Source organism: Oncorhynchus kisutch, linkage group LG24 (genome assembly GCF_002021735.2).
Source record: "Oncorhynchus kisutch isolate 150728-3 linkage group LG24, Okis_V2, whole genome shotgun sequence".
Taxonomy (NCBI): domain Eukaryota; kingdom Metazoa; phylum Chordata; class Actinopteri; order Salmoniformes; family Salmonidae; genus Oncorhynchus; species Oncorhynchus kisutch.
In genome coordinates, this window is record NC_034197.2 from 93750 (window position 1) to 107859 (window position 14110).

Below are 14110 nucleotides of genomic sequence, written 5' to 3' on the forward strand. Positions count from 1 at the left end.
GGACCCCCCCAGCACCGATCGGCCGTGTGTCCTCTCCGACCACAGTTGGTGCAGAGGGAGCCTCCTCCTCCGGTACCCCTCGGCAAAGCCCCTCCCAACTCCATCGGAACAGGAGTGGAGGTGCTGGGTGGTGGAACACACAAGACCCTCTCCGAACGACCGCGGGCAGCCAGCAGATTGTCCAGTCGGATGGACATGTCAATTAGCTCATCCAAGGAAAGAGCGGTGTCCCGACACGCTAGCTCCCTGCGGACGTCCTCCCGGAGACTACACCTGTAGTGGTCGATAAGGGCCCTGTCGTTCCACCCGGATCCTGCTGCCAAGGTACGGAACTCCAACGCGTAATCCTGGGCGCTCCTTTTCTCCTGCCGGAGATGGAATAGTCGTTCTCCCGCCGCTCGGCCATCTGGAGGATGGTCAAACACGGCGCGGAAGCAGCGAGAAAACTCGGGGTAGTGCTCCTTAGCTGAGTCTGGGCCATTCCAAACTGCATTTGCCCACTCCAGAGCACGACCCGTGAGGCAGGAGATGAGGACATTCACCCTCTCCGCTTCCGAGGGAGTAGGTCTGACGGTGGCCAGGTACAGTTCTAGCTGGAGTAAGAACCCCTGGCACCCTGCTGCCGCTCCATCATAGACCCTCGGGAGCGTAAGACGGAGGGTGCTGGAGTCGGGAGATGGGGAATCCTGAGGAGGGGGGGCCGAAGGTGGAGAGAGGAGACCGCTTCTCTCCCATCGGTCCAATCTCTCCATCACCAGATCCATCGCCGTTCCGATCCGATGGACAACGGTGGTGTGATGTAGAACCCTCTCTTCCATCGATGGGAGGGGAGTGGCTGTTGCTCCTGCTGACTCCATTCAGTGGTGCGGGATTCTGTAACGGTCTGAGTGTAGTGGGTGAGGAGTCAGGCGCAGGAAGCAGAGAGTTCAGGGGAGTGCTATTTTAATGCACTGAGAAAACGCTGAACATAAGCCAACCCTCACAAACACACAGGGCGTACTGAACAAACAAATGCCCCAAACAGGGGGACATAAACTGTCCAGGGAAAAAACACAAAATGGGAAAACACAAAACCCATAGACGTGCACATAAGTACACCAAACAGACGATCACAATAATTAATCCCGCACAAGGAACCCTGCGGGCCGGCTGACTAATAAAGCCTACTACCTAACACAAAACAGGTGCACACAATCAACACATAAGGAGGGGGAGGAAATAATCAGTAGCAGCTAGTAGGCCGGCGACGACGACCGCCGAGCGCCACCCGAACGGGAAGGGGAGTGTCCTTCGGTCGGAGTCGTGACAGTGCCATAGAATTATGCGGAACCACGCACGATGTGCTGCAGGATGCTGCAACATTTAAGCTTATACGGTTCCAAAAAAGGACCGCAAAAACATACGAAATAGGTTGTTCCAACCTGTAAACGAACAGTATGCTTTCAGTCGCGTGTACTAGCTCTCCACCTGTCAACCGGAAGTTGATGATGTTGCTATGCAACCTCTTGCTAGATAGTTAGCATAACAAATTACTAGTTAGACATTTTACGACTTCAGGTGTATTCTTCAATTCAATCTGGAGAACCAGATGGGCATGGTTTGCATATTTGGTGCTATTCCATTGGTTCTACTGTGCTCGGCAAGCTGAATTAAGTGTAACAAATACAGAACCCAGGTCTGATGGCTACCTGTCTTTTGCTCCCCCACCTCCAAGAGTGTTTCTCTACCGGAACGATGACTGCGCTGGCAGTGAAGGTGGAGTCTGCTCCCGGTCTGAACCCCGTCAGCTGACCCTGAGCGACCCCGCCTGTGGTCCCACCTACAGTGACGATCGCTTCGCCTACTTCCACTTCACTGTGAACTCCTGTGGCACCACCAGGAAGGTAAAATGACTATTACCCTGAGGTGATGGGTACTGTGTATTTATGGGCTGTTTGCTTCTGTAGGCTGTAATAAGCAGTTCCCCTCTACTACATAGTTTATCAACAATTCATGCTGTATGAGTGCATTACGCATCACAATTGTAGCTATTAGCTGTTATAGGGTGTTTTTTTTCCTTCACCAATTGCTCAATACTTTGTATACAGGGAAAATGTGCCTCTACTATCAGAGTGTCCACTCCACTGCTTGAAGTTTCCCCTATTGAAGTTGCATATTTCCCCTATTGAAGTTGCATACTCTTTTAAGGTTAAAGGTTTCCTGCTACTATGTGGTCAACATCACTCGCACATTGGCCTTCCTGACCATGCCGCGTGACAACGAACCTTTTGCAGAGACTGGGACGGGTCAACTAATGTTCAGAATGAGACTCGTTCAGGGTAAGCGTGCACAAATTCAGAATTTCAACTTGACCCCTAGCCTCTAAAAGAATCTTGGAAGGTCTCCTTTACAAAACCATTCCCAAAAATGTAAGCCTTGTGATATATTACTCTTGCGTTCTGAGATCTACAGGTGTGGCTATGTAGTAATGGTGAGGAGCTGATTTGGGGGGGTAGTGTTGGCTATAAATGGCTTGTGTTCATCGGGGCACAACAGGATATTATAAACAAGCTTTTCTTAATGGACAAGTTCAGATGGTGCCCACTGAACACGACCCCCGGTTGTCTTGTTCTGTGTTCCAGACGTCTCGTATAACACGTTCCACCAGGAGGAGGACTATCCAGTGGTGAGGTACCTGAGACAGCCTCTGCACTTTGAGGTGGAGCTGACCAGGTCCTCTGACCCCAAGGTAGTGCTGGTGCTTGACCACTGCTGGGCCACCCTCAACGAGGACCGCGGCTCCCGCACCCCGTTGGAATCTCATCATTAATGGGTAACTTGTTGTTTTATAAGGCCTAAACAAGTGTTATTCCACAGGTGTGGTTCCTGAGTTTTATTTTATTTATTTTTATTTTACCTTTATTTAACCAGGTAGGCAAGTTGAGAACAAGTTCTCATTTACAATTGCGACCTGGCCAAGATAAAGCAAAGCAGTTCGACAGATAAAACGACACAGAGTTACACATGGAGTAAAAACAAACATACAGTCAATAATGCAGTATAAACAAGTCTATATACAATGTGAGCAAATGAGGTGAGAAGGGAGGTAAGGGCAAAAAAGGCCATGATGGCAAAGTAAATACAATATAGCAAGTAAAATACTGGAATGGTAGTTTTGCAATGGAAGAATGTGCAAAGTAGAAATAAAAAATAATGGGGTGCAAAGGAGCAAAATAAATAAATAAATTAAAATTAAATACAGTTGGGAAAGAGGTAGTTGTTTGGGCTAAATTATAGGTGGGCTATGTACAGGTGCAGTAATCTGTGAGCTGCTCTGACAGTTGGTGCTTAAAGCTAGTGAGGGAGATAAGTGTTTCCAGTTTCAGAGATTTTTGTAGTTCGTTCCAGTCATTGGCAGCAGAGAACTGGAAGGAGAGGCGGCCAAAGAAAGAATTGGTTTTGGGGGTGACTAGAGAGATATACCTGCTGGAGCGTGTGCTACAGGTGGGAGATGCTATGGTGACCAGCGAGCTGAGATAAGGGGGGACTTTACCTAGCAGGGTCTTGTAGATGACATGGAGCCAGTGGGTTTGGCGACGAGTATGAAGCGAGGGCCAGCCAACGAGAGCGTACAGGTCGCAATGGTGGGTAGTATATGGGTCTTTGGTGATAAAACGGATTGCACTGTGATAGACTGCATCCAATTTGTTGAGTAGGGTATTGGAGGCTATTTTGTAAATGACATCGCCAAAGTCGAGGATTGGTAGGATGGTCAGTTTTACAAGGGTATGTTTGGCAGCATGAGTGAAGGATGCTTTGTTGCGAAATAGGAAGCCAATTCTAGATTTAACTTTGGATTGGAGATGTTTGATATGGGTCTGGAAGGAGAGTTTACAGTCTAACCAGACACCTAAGTATTTGTAGTTGTCCACGTATTCTAAGTCAGAGCCGTCCAGAGTAGTGATGTTGGACAGGCGGGTAGGTGCAGGTAGCGATCGGTTGAAGAGCATGCATTTAGTTTTACTTGTATTTAAGAGCAATTGGAGGCCACGGAAGGAGAGTTGTATGGCATTGAAGCTTGCCTGGAGGGTTGTTAACACAGTGTCCAAAGAAGGGCCGGAAGTATACAGAATGGTGTCGTCTGCGTAGAGGTGGATCAGGGACTCACCAGCAGCAAGAGCGACCTCATTGATGTATACAGAGAAGAGAGTCGGTCCAAGAATTGAACCCTGTGGCACCCCCATAGAGACTGCCAGAGGTCCGGACAGCAGACCCTCCGATTTGACACACTGAACTCTATCAGAGAAGTAGTTGGTGAACCAGGCGAGGCAATCATTTGAGAAACCAAGGCTGTCGAGTCTGCCGATGAGGATATGGTGATTGACAGAGTCGAAAGCCTTGGCCAGATCAATGAATACGGCTGCACAGTAATGTTTCTTATCGATGGCGGTTAAGATATCGTTTAGGACCTTGAGTGTGGCTGAGGTGCACCCATGACCAGCTCTGAAACCGGATTGCATAGCAGAGAAGGTATGGTGAGATTCGAAATGGTCGGTAATCTGTTTGTTGACTTGGCTTTCGAAGACCTTAGAAAGGCACGGTAGGATAGATATAGGTCTGTAGCAGTTTGGGTCAAGAGTGTCCCCCCCTTTGAAGAGGGGGATGACCGCAGCTGCTTTCCAATCTTTGGGAATCTCAGACGACACGAAAGAGAGGTTGAACAGGCTAGTAATAGGGGTGGCAACAATTTCGGCAGATAATTTTAGAAAGAAAGGGTCCAGATTGTCTAGCCCGGCTGATTTGTAGGGGTCCAGATTTTGCAGCTCTTTCAGAACATCAGCTGAATGGATTTGGGAGAAGGAGAAATGGGGAAGGCTTGGGCGAGTTGCTGTTGGGGGTGCAGTGCTGTTGTCCGGGGTAGGAGTAGCCAGGTGGAAAGCATGGCCAGCCGTAGAAAAATGCTTATTGAAATTCTCAATTATGGTGGATTTATCAGTGGTGACAGTGTTTCCTATCTTCAGTGCAGTGGGCAGCTGGGAGGAGGTGTTCTTATTCTCCATGGACTTTACAGTGTCCCAGAACTTTTTTGAGTTAGTGTTGCAGGAAGCAAATTTCTGCTTGAAAAAGCTAGCCTTGGCTTTTCTAACTGCCTGTGTATAATGATTTCTAGCTTCCCTGAACAGCTGCATATCACGGGGGCTGTTCGATGCTAATGCAGAACGCCATAGGATGTTTTTGTGTTGGTTAAGGGCAGTCAGGTCTGGGGAGAACCAAGGGCTATATCTGTTCCTGGTTCAAAATTTCTTAAATGGGGCATGTTTATTTAAGATGGTTAGGAAGGCATTTTAAAAAAATATCCAGGCATCCTCTACTGACGGGATGAGATCAATATCCTTCCAGGATACCCCGGCCAGGTCGATTAGAAAGGCCTGCTCGCAGAAGTGTTTCAGGGAGCGTTTTACAGTGATGAGTGGAGGTCGTTTGACCGCTGACCCATTACGGATGCAGGCAATGAGGCAGTGATCGCTGAGATCTTGGTTGAAGACAGCAGAGGTGTATTTAGAGGGGAAGTTGGTTAGGATGATATCTATGAGGGTGCCCGTGTTTAAGGTTTTGGGGAGGTACCTGGTAGGTTCATTGATTATTTGTGTGAGATTGAGGGCATCAAGTTTAGATTGTAGGATGGCTGGGGTGTTAAGCATGTTCCAGTTTAGGTCGCCTAGCAGCACGAACTCTGAAGATAGATGGGGGGCAATCAGTTCACATATGGTGTCCAGAGCACAGCTGGGGGCAGAGGGTGGTCTATAGCAGGCGGCAACGGTGAGAGACTTGTTTTTAGAGAGGTGGATTTTTAAAAGTAGAAGTTCAAATTGTTTGGGTACAGACCTGGATAGTAGGACAGAACTCTGCAGGCTATCTTTGCAGTAGATTGCAACACCGCCCCCTTTGGCAGTTCTATCTTGTCTGAAAATGTTGTAGTTTGGAATTAAAATGTCTGAGTTTTTGGTGGTCTTCCTAAGCCAGGATTCAGACACAGCTAGAACATCTGGGTTGGCAGAGTGTGCTAAAGCAGTGAATAGAACAAACTTAGGGAGGAGGCTTCTAATGTTAACATGCATGAAACCAAGGCTATTACGGTTACAGAAGTCGTCAAAAGAGAGCGCCTGGGGAATAGGAGTGGAGCTAGGCACTACAGGGCCTGGATTCACCTCTACATCGCCAGAGGAACATAGGAGGAGTAGAATAAGGGTACGGCTAAAAGCTATGAGAATTGGTCGTCTAGAACGTCTGGAACATAGAGTAAAAGGAGGTTTCTGGGGGCGATAAAATAGCATCAAGGTATAATGTACAGACAAATGTATGGTAGGATGTGAATACAGTGGAGGTAAACCTAGGTATTGAGTGATGAAGAGAGAGATATTGTCTCTAGAAACATCGTTGAAACCAGGAGATGTCATTGCATGTGTGGGTGGTGGAACTAATAGGTTGGATAAGGTATAGTGAGCAGGACTAGAGGCTCTACAGTGAAATAAGCCAATAAACACTAACCAGAACAGAAATGGACAAGACATATTGACATTAAGGAGAGGCATGCTTAGTCGAGTGATCAAAAGGGTCCGGTGAGTGGAGAGGTTGGTTGGTGATTTAGACAGCTAGCCAGGGCATCGGTAGCAAGCTAGCATAGGATGGAGGTCTGTTGTTAGCCACCTCCTGCGCTCCGTCAGTAGATTAGTGGGGTTCCGTGTGGTAGAGGGGATCAATCCAAATCACACAAAAGTAATTAGCAACCTATCATGCTTGGCAGGCCATTTACCTTGGCTACCGTGGCTATGCCCCCATCAATATGTCATGAGTGGTCACAATGGTTTGAGCCATGTGCGGTCTGTCACCAGATCTCCACCCAATATAACACTTATGGGAGAGTCTGGCGCGTAGGATCACATGCTTGTTATCACTGACTGGTCCCTGCAGCGTACCATTGGAACATGTAAATCTAGTTTAGAAAATATGGCAGCCATGTTTGTCAAGCAAGAACTCCCTAATCCCAGAATGCCGTCCACTGTGCCAATTTCCTGAGGTCTTAACTTAGTTTGGCCACTTCAGCATGTGACAAATATTTGTACTTTTTACGGCGTACACATGACAAGTAGTTTACAGTTAACTAATCAAAAAGCCAATACAACTTTAGCACGAAAGCTAAACAGAGTTGCAAGATATAGCTCAATCCATTTTGGGAGGTGAAGTCCTTGGGGGAAGGTATTATGGAGAGGATGATGCAGGAAATATTAATAAGATGGGGGATTTATCAACAATAAATGGCGGGGCAGACAGTTTTTCTAAGCTAAATACCCCTGGAAAGGGGGTCTGATCTGGCAACCCTGAGGTACCATAGTTGACACTCTGATGCCGTGTTCAAATCAACTAACGACTTCAGTGCATTCCAGACAATGGGGGTACTCCAGTTGAGATCACCATTAGTCTGACAGACGTGTACGTGATAACCTGACTGCATTGTATTGCGTTAGCATTAGCTCATATTCAGTACCACCTTCAAAAGTGTTTTTGAAACAGCCTATAGACAATTAGCAGGTAGTGTGCCTTGGTCTGAGCTCAGCGCGGGTTAAATGTCCACATGTTGTAACGGTGAGTGCATTCTGACATCACGCGCATAAAATCAACTCCCACTGGGGCGACTGTTGAAGATATTTGGAACTCGCGTGTGAAAAGGTTAATGTTGGCGTTACCTACACCTTTTTACTCAATGTTATCCTTTTGGTTGGCTAGAGTTCAGTGTTGTGACAAACTGATGGTCAGTCAAATGGAAATCAAGAGCGGCTGGCAAGCTTGGCTTGACTTTCCGATTGGTTTCAAACAACTGCTCTTAACACTGACTGAATAGTTGTTGGTTTTGGGTTGAATTCAGGCACAAGTGACCCCTTGTGTTTAAAACAGTTATTGCACTAAACATAAAGGATGGTTCACACGCCTGTGCAGCATGGATGTTTGAAACTGAATAGGATCAGTTGACAGGATCCCCAGAAGTTGATGCCACTTTCAATGGAATTTCCTGTCCTAGAGGAATGCCCTAATTGGGAGTTGCTAAACATGAACAAATACCACGGTCAAGTGTAGCAGCATCTTGCTAACCTTATTTAGCTAGCTACAGTGCCTTGCGAAAGTATTCGGCCCCCTTGAACTTTGCGACCTTTTGCCACATTTCAGGCTTCAAACATAAAGATATAAAACTGTATTTTTTTGTGAAGAATCAACAACAAGTGGGACACAATCATGAAGTGGAACGACATTTATTGGATATTTCAAACTTTTTTAACAAATCAAAAACGGAAAAATTGGGCGTGCAAGATTATTCAGCCCCCTTAAGTTAATACTTTGTAGCGCCACCTTTTGCTGCGATTACAGCTGTAAGTCGCTTGGGGTATGTCTCTATCAGTTTTGCACATCGAGAGACTGACATTTTTTCCCATTCCTCCTTGCAAAACAGCTCGAGCTCAGTGAGGTTGGATGGAGAGCATTTGTGAACAGCAGTTTTCAGTTCTTTCCACAGATTCTCGATTGGATTCAGGTCTGGACTTTGACTTGGCCATTCTACACCTGGATATGTTTATTTTTGAACCATTCCATTGTAGATTTTGCTTTATGTTTTGGATCATTGTCTTGTTGGAAGACAAATCTCCGTCCCAGTCTCAGGTCTTTTGCAGACTCCATCAGGTTTTCTTCCAGAATGGTCCTGTATTTGGCTCCATCCATCTTCCCATCAATTTTAACCATCTTCCCTGTCCCTGCTGAAGAAAAACAGGCCCAAACCATGATGCTGCCACCACCATGTTTGACAGTGGGGATGGTGTGTACAGGGTGATGAGCTGTGTTGCTTTCACGCCAAACAAAAAGTTCAATTTTGGTTTCATCTGACCAGAGCACCTTCTTCCACATGTTTGGTGTGTCTCCCAGGTGGCTTGTGGCAAACTTTAAACAACACTTTTTATGGATATCTTTAAGAAATGGCTTTCTTCTTGCCACTCTTCCATAAAGGCCAGATTTGTGCAATATACGACTGATTGTTGTCCTATGGACAGAGTCTCCCACCTCAGCTGTAGATCTCTGCAATCATCCAGAGTGATCATGGGCCTCTTGGCTGCATCTCTGATCAGTCTTCTCCTTGTATGAGCTGAAAGTTTAGAGGGACGGCCAGGTCTTGGTAGATTTACATTGGTCTGATACTCCTTCCATTTCAATATTATCGCTTGCACAGTGCTCCTTGGGATGTTTAAAGCTTGGGAAATCTTTTTGTATCCAAATCCAGCTTTAAACTTCTTCACAACAGTATCTCGGACCTGCCTGGTGTGTTCCTTGTTCTTCATGATGCTCTCTGCGCTTTTAACGGACCTCTGAGACTATCACAGTGCAGGTGCATTTATACGGAGACTTGATTACACACTCATTACACTCATTAGTCATTTAGGTCAACATTGGATCATTCAGAGATCCTCACTGAACTTCTGGAGAGTGTTTGGTGCACTGAAAGTAAAGGGTCTGAAAATTTTTCACGCCCAATTTTTCAGTTTTTGATTTGTTAAAAAAGTTTGAAATATCCAATAAATGTCCTTCCACTTCATGATTGTGTCCCACTTGTTGTTGATTCTTCACAAAAAAATACAGTTTTATATCTTTATGTTTGAAGCCTGAAATGTGGCAAAAGGTCGCAAAGTTCAAGGGGGCCGAATACTTTCGCAAGGCACTGTAATGTTCATGTAAAATCCCTTTTGCCTGATCCCCCCCCCAAAAAACAAAATCACCCTATTCGCCATTAACATTTCCCGTCGACCGTTTGTCTCTTCTTCTTATTTCAAAGCGAGGGCACATATTTCAGCCTTGTGGGAGAGGAGAAAACGGACAAAGAGTTGAAATTCCACAAGGCAGTGACAAAAAGCTTACAGCACCTGGTATTCCCAGGCGGTCTCCCATCCAAGTACTAAACAGGCCCGACCCTGCTTAGCTTCCGAGATCAGACGAGATCAGGAGTACTTTTTTTATTATTATATTTAAAAAAAATTATAATCTTATTTGACATTATATACAAATTTAATGGTGAACATACACAAACCATTTTAATCAACCCAATACTAGACATTGACAGGCAAACAATTCACCCCCTATCAAATCAAAAATAGAGAAATTAAAATACCAAAACTAAAATTATCCTACCATTGCATACAATACTTTGCTAAACCACATTCCACAAGAATAGAGAGTTTCAAAACACCTCCTTATCAAGTAGAAACTAAGACATTCTCAAAACAATTCTTTCAAACTTTTACTGATATCTCCAAAAATTTTACACATCAAAACCCATACACCAAACCACCATCCTCCCCCCACAGCAATCAATCCACAATCCTTCATAAACACCCTCTCAAAATCCTCCTGCTCAATCCTACATCCTTCCTTACCAAACCCTCAAACACCTTCCACACTGTCACCCTCTTTCCCTCAAACAATACCAAACACCTCCAATCAACCCCGCCTATTAACTCTTCTCCCCAGTACCTTTCTAACATATCCCTCAACCTCACATAGAACCCAGCTACATCAACACATTCAAACATCATGTGCATCAGATTTTCATCTTTATCTGTACATACATCACACACACGAGACACTGACCTGTCTACCTGATGTAACACCACCTTGGTAATAACACGGTTGTGCCTCAACATAAAATCAAAATGGGTACATTCAATACTATTGAGCCTCACTACCATGTTTTCCCACAACCTCTCAACTTCCATCCCTGGAAAAACTTGCCTCCACACTTTCTCCGATGCAGGCGCCCTGAACTTCCTGGTAATAAACGGGTAGAGGATAAGCCTTGTGGGAAAAAACGGACAAAGAGTTGAAATTCCACAAGGCAGTTACGAAATGCTTTACAGCACCTGGTATTCCCAGGCGGTCTCCCATCCAAATACTAACCAGGCCCGACCCTGCTTAGCTTCCGAGATTAGACGAGATCAGGCGTACTCAGGACGGTGTGGTCGTAAGCAAGAAACTAGAAAAGAGTTGAAATTCCACAAGGCAGTGCACTATATAAAGTCAAAGTGAGTCTGATTAACAGCTGTTGCATGTTCAACATTTAGATAAATATTTTTCATAAATGCCTTACTTTGAAAATTAGAATTTATGCAATGAATATCTGTAAAATTCAGTTTACTACTTGATGACAAGTCAAGCAGCAGTTTCTGTAGTGTCGTGGTTTGCAATTTCACTTAAAATGCTAAACGGGTCCCTGTTTCGAAACTGGGCAGAAACAGAGGTAATTGACAAAAGCAGAAGTTATCGTATTTGTAATAGAGAAATATTTTTCATAAATGCCTTACTTTGAAAATTTGAATTTATGCAATGAATATCTGTAAAATTCAGTTTACTACTTGCTGATAGATGTAGCAGCAGTTTCTGTAGTGTAGTGGTTATCACATTGGCTTTTAACATGAAAGCTCCCCGGTTCAAAACCGGGCAGAAATAGCGAAAATTGACACATGGAATAATACACTTATTTGTTAAAGAGATTTGTTTTTCATATATGTCTTATTTTGGACATTTTAATTTATGCATTGAATATCTGTAAAATTTGGTTACATCCTTGATGACAATTCAAGCAGCAGTTTCTGTAGTGTCGTGGTTTGCAAGATCACTTAAAATGCTAAAGTACCCTGGTTCGAAACTGGGCAGAAACAGAGGTAATTGACACGCAAAAGTTATCCTATTTGTAATAGAGAAAAAATAATAATAAATGCCTCATTTTGGAAATTTGACTTTATGCAATGAATATCTGTAAAATGTGTTTTACTCCTTGATGACAAGTCAAGCAGCAGTTTCTGTAGTGTCGTGGTTTGCACTGTCACTTAAAATGCTAAAGGTCCCTGGTTTGAAACTGGGCAGAAACAACGGTAATTGACACATGCAAAAGTTATCATATTTGTAATAGAGAAATATTTTTCATAAATGGCTTATTTTGGAAATTTGACTTTATGCAATAAATATCTGAAAAATTTGGTTTACTCATTGATTACAATTCAAGCAGCAGTTTCCGTAGTGTCGTGGTTTGCAAGTTAAAAATTAAGAAAACACAGCATATATTTATGTTAGACCACCACCAAAACAAAGAAAAATGTAGCCATTTTGTCCAGCAAAATATAAATTGACAAAAGCAGGATTTAATTGATGACAAGTCAAGCAGCAGTTTCCGTAGTGTCGTGGTTTGCACGTTCACTTAAAATGCTAAAAGTCCCTGGTTCGTAACTTGGTAGAAACAGCGCTCATTGACACATGCAATAATTATTATATTTGTAACAGAGAAATCTTTTTGTCATAAATGCCTTACTCTGACAATTAGAATTTATGCACTCCTTGCTGACAGTTCAAGCAGCCGTTTCTGTAGTGTGGTGGTTATCACATACGCTTAACACGCGAAAGGTCCGTGGTTTAAAACTGGGTGGAAACAGAAACACCTTTGTCACATGCATTAAGTACTGTATTTCTAAAAAGAAAATAGTTAATTTCATAAATGCCTTATTTTGGAAACTTGAATTCATGCAATGAATATCTGTAAAATTATGTTTACTCTTTGCTGATAGTTCTCGTAGCAGTTTCTGTAGTGTAGTGGTTATCACGTTTGCTTAACACGCGAAATGTCCCTTGTTTCAGAGCCGGGTGGAAACAGAGCTCATTGAGACATGCAATACGTCCTGTATTTGTAACAGAGAATTCCCTTTTTCATGAATGCCTCATTCTGTGAATTCAATTCCATGCAATGAATATCAGTCAAATTCAGTTTACTCCTTGCTGATAATTCATGCAGGAGTGTCTGTAGTGTAGTGGTTACCATGTTTGCTAAACACGAGAAAGGTCCCCGGTTTGAAACCTGTTGAAAACAGCACTCATTGACGCATAAAATATTTAACGTATTTGTAACAGAGAATACATTTTTACATAAATGCCCCCGACATTGCATAGTTTTCATAAATGCCCCCGATTCAAAACAGTGCTCTTTGACACATGCAATTATTACTGAGTTTGTAACACAGAATGTTCATAAATGCCTTATTTTGGAAATTCGAACACGTGCATTGAATATCTGTAAAATTCGGTTTATTCCTTGTTGATAGTTCTAGCAGCAGTTTCTGTAGTGTAGTGGTTATCACGTTCGCTTGGCAGTGTCTCTCAATCGACCTGGCATTAACTGACAAGACATTAAATATAATTTTGTTTTATGTTCCCCTTGGTCAGAAACATTGTGGTTGACTTCAGGCTGTCCACCATAGAGCCACGCACGGAAGTCTTTGGTGAAAGGTATGTGCGTAATGAAGAGAATCCAGAGTCGTATGGAAGTCAGAGGTCGGGGCCTGAGACGCACTCTGTGCACTGTTGGCCAGGTTCTCGCGGGTGGTTCCCGAACCCACTAGCCACATTTTCGGAGGTTGTGGGGAAAAAGGCACAGACAGACACACACTATCTTGGTGAATGTACCTTTTTTTAAAGTAAAATGGAGGGGAAACAGGGGACCCCACGAAGGGCGCTTCGCCTTTCTTTCCCTCCCTTCTTCTCCTGGCTGTTTACATGCCTCTGTGTAGTTTTTTTCCTTGACAATGGGAGAAAAGTGTTGCACCGTTCCTGAGGTACTGCAAAACCGGGTCGATGCATGGAGCAGATGGAGCAAGCCCCATTACCGACTCCCCGTTCGAAAAATCTATTTAATATGTAGTCGTATCAGATATTAAACTTTTCCATCAAACACAGTGAAAAATTCACACGTCTATAACCATATTAGATGCTCTTATCGAACCAAGCAGTTTTCAACACAAAACTCACTGGTTTAAAAAATATATATAATAATTAAATTAAAAATGTTTTAAAAGAATGTACCACAACATCATATCATACACCATAATCTATTTTCCAGTTGAAATATCATCAAACCAAAAACATTGTTAAACTGACTGACATGTCCTTTTTCAATTTATGGTGCACGCAAGGACACATAATATTGAAAGAAAAACATCATGTTTTTCTGTAAGGATCAAATTCCACCTTCTTCCTGGTTGGTTAATTTCAGGGT

The 14110-nt window shown here is 43.7% G+C and overlaps 2 pseudogenes; both read right to left on the reverse strand.

Moving 5' to 3' along the window:
* Positions 1-10919: 10919 nt before the first annotated feature.
* On the reverse strand, positions 10920-11038 carry LOC116357087 (uncharacterized; annotated as a pseudogene).
* Positions 11039-13649: 2611 nt separating this feature from the next.
* On the reverse strand, positions 13650-13800 carry LOC116357092 (uncharacterized; annotated as a pseudogene).
* Positions 13801-14110: the final 310 nt, after the last annotated feature.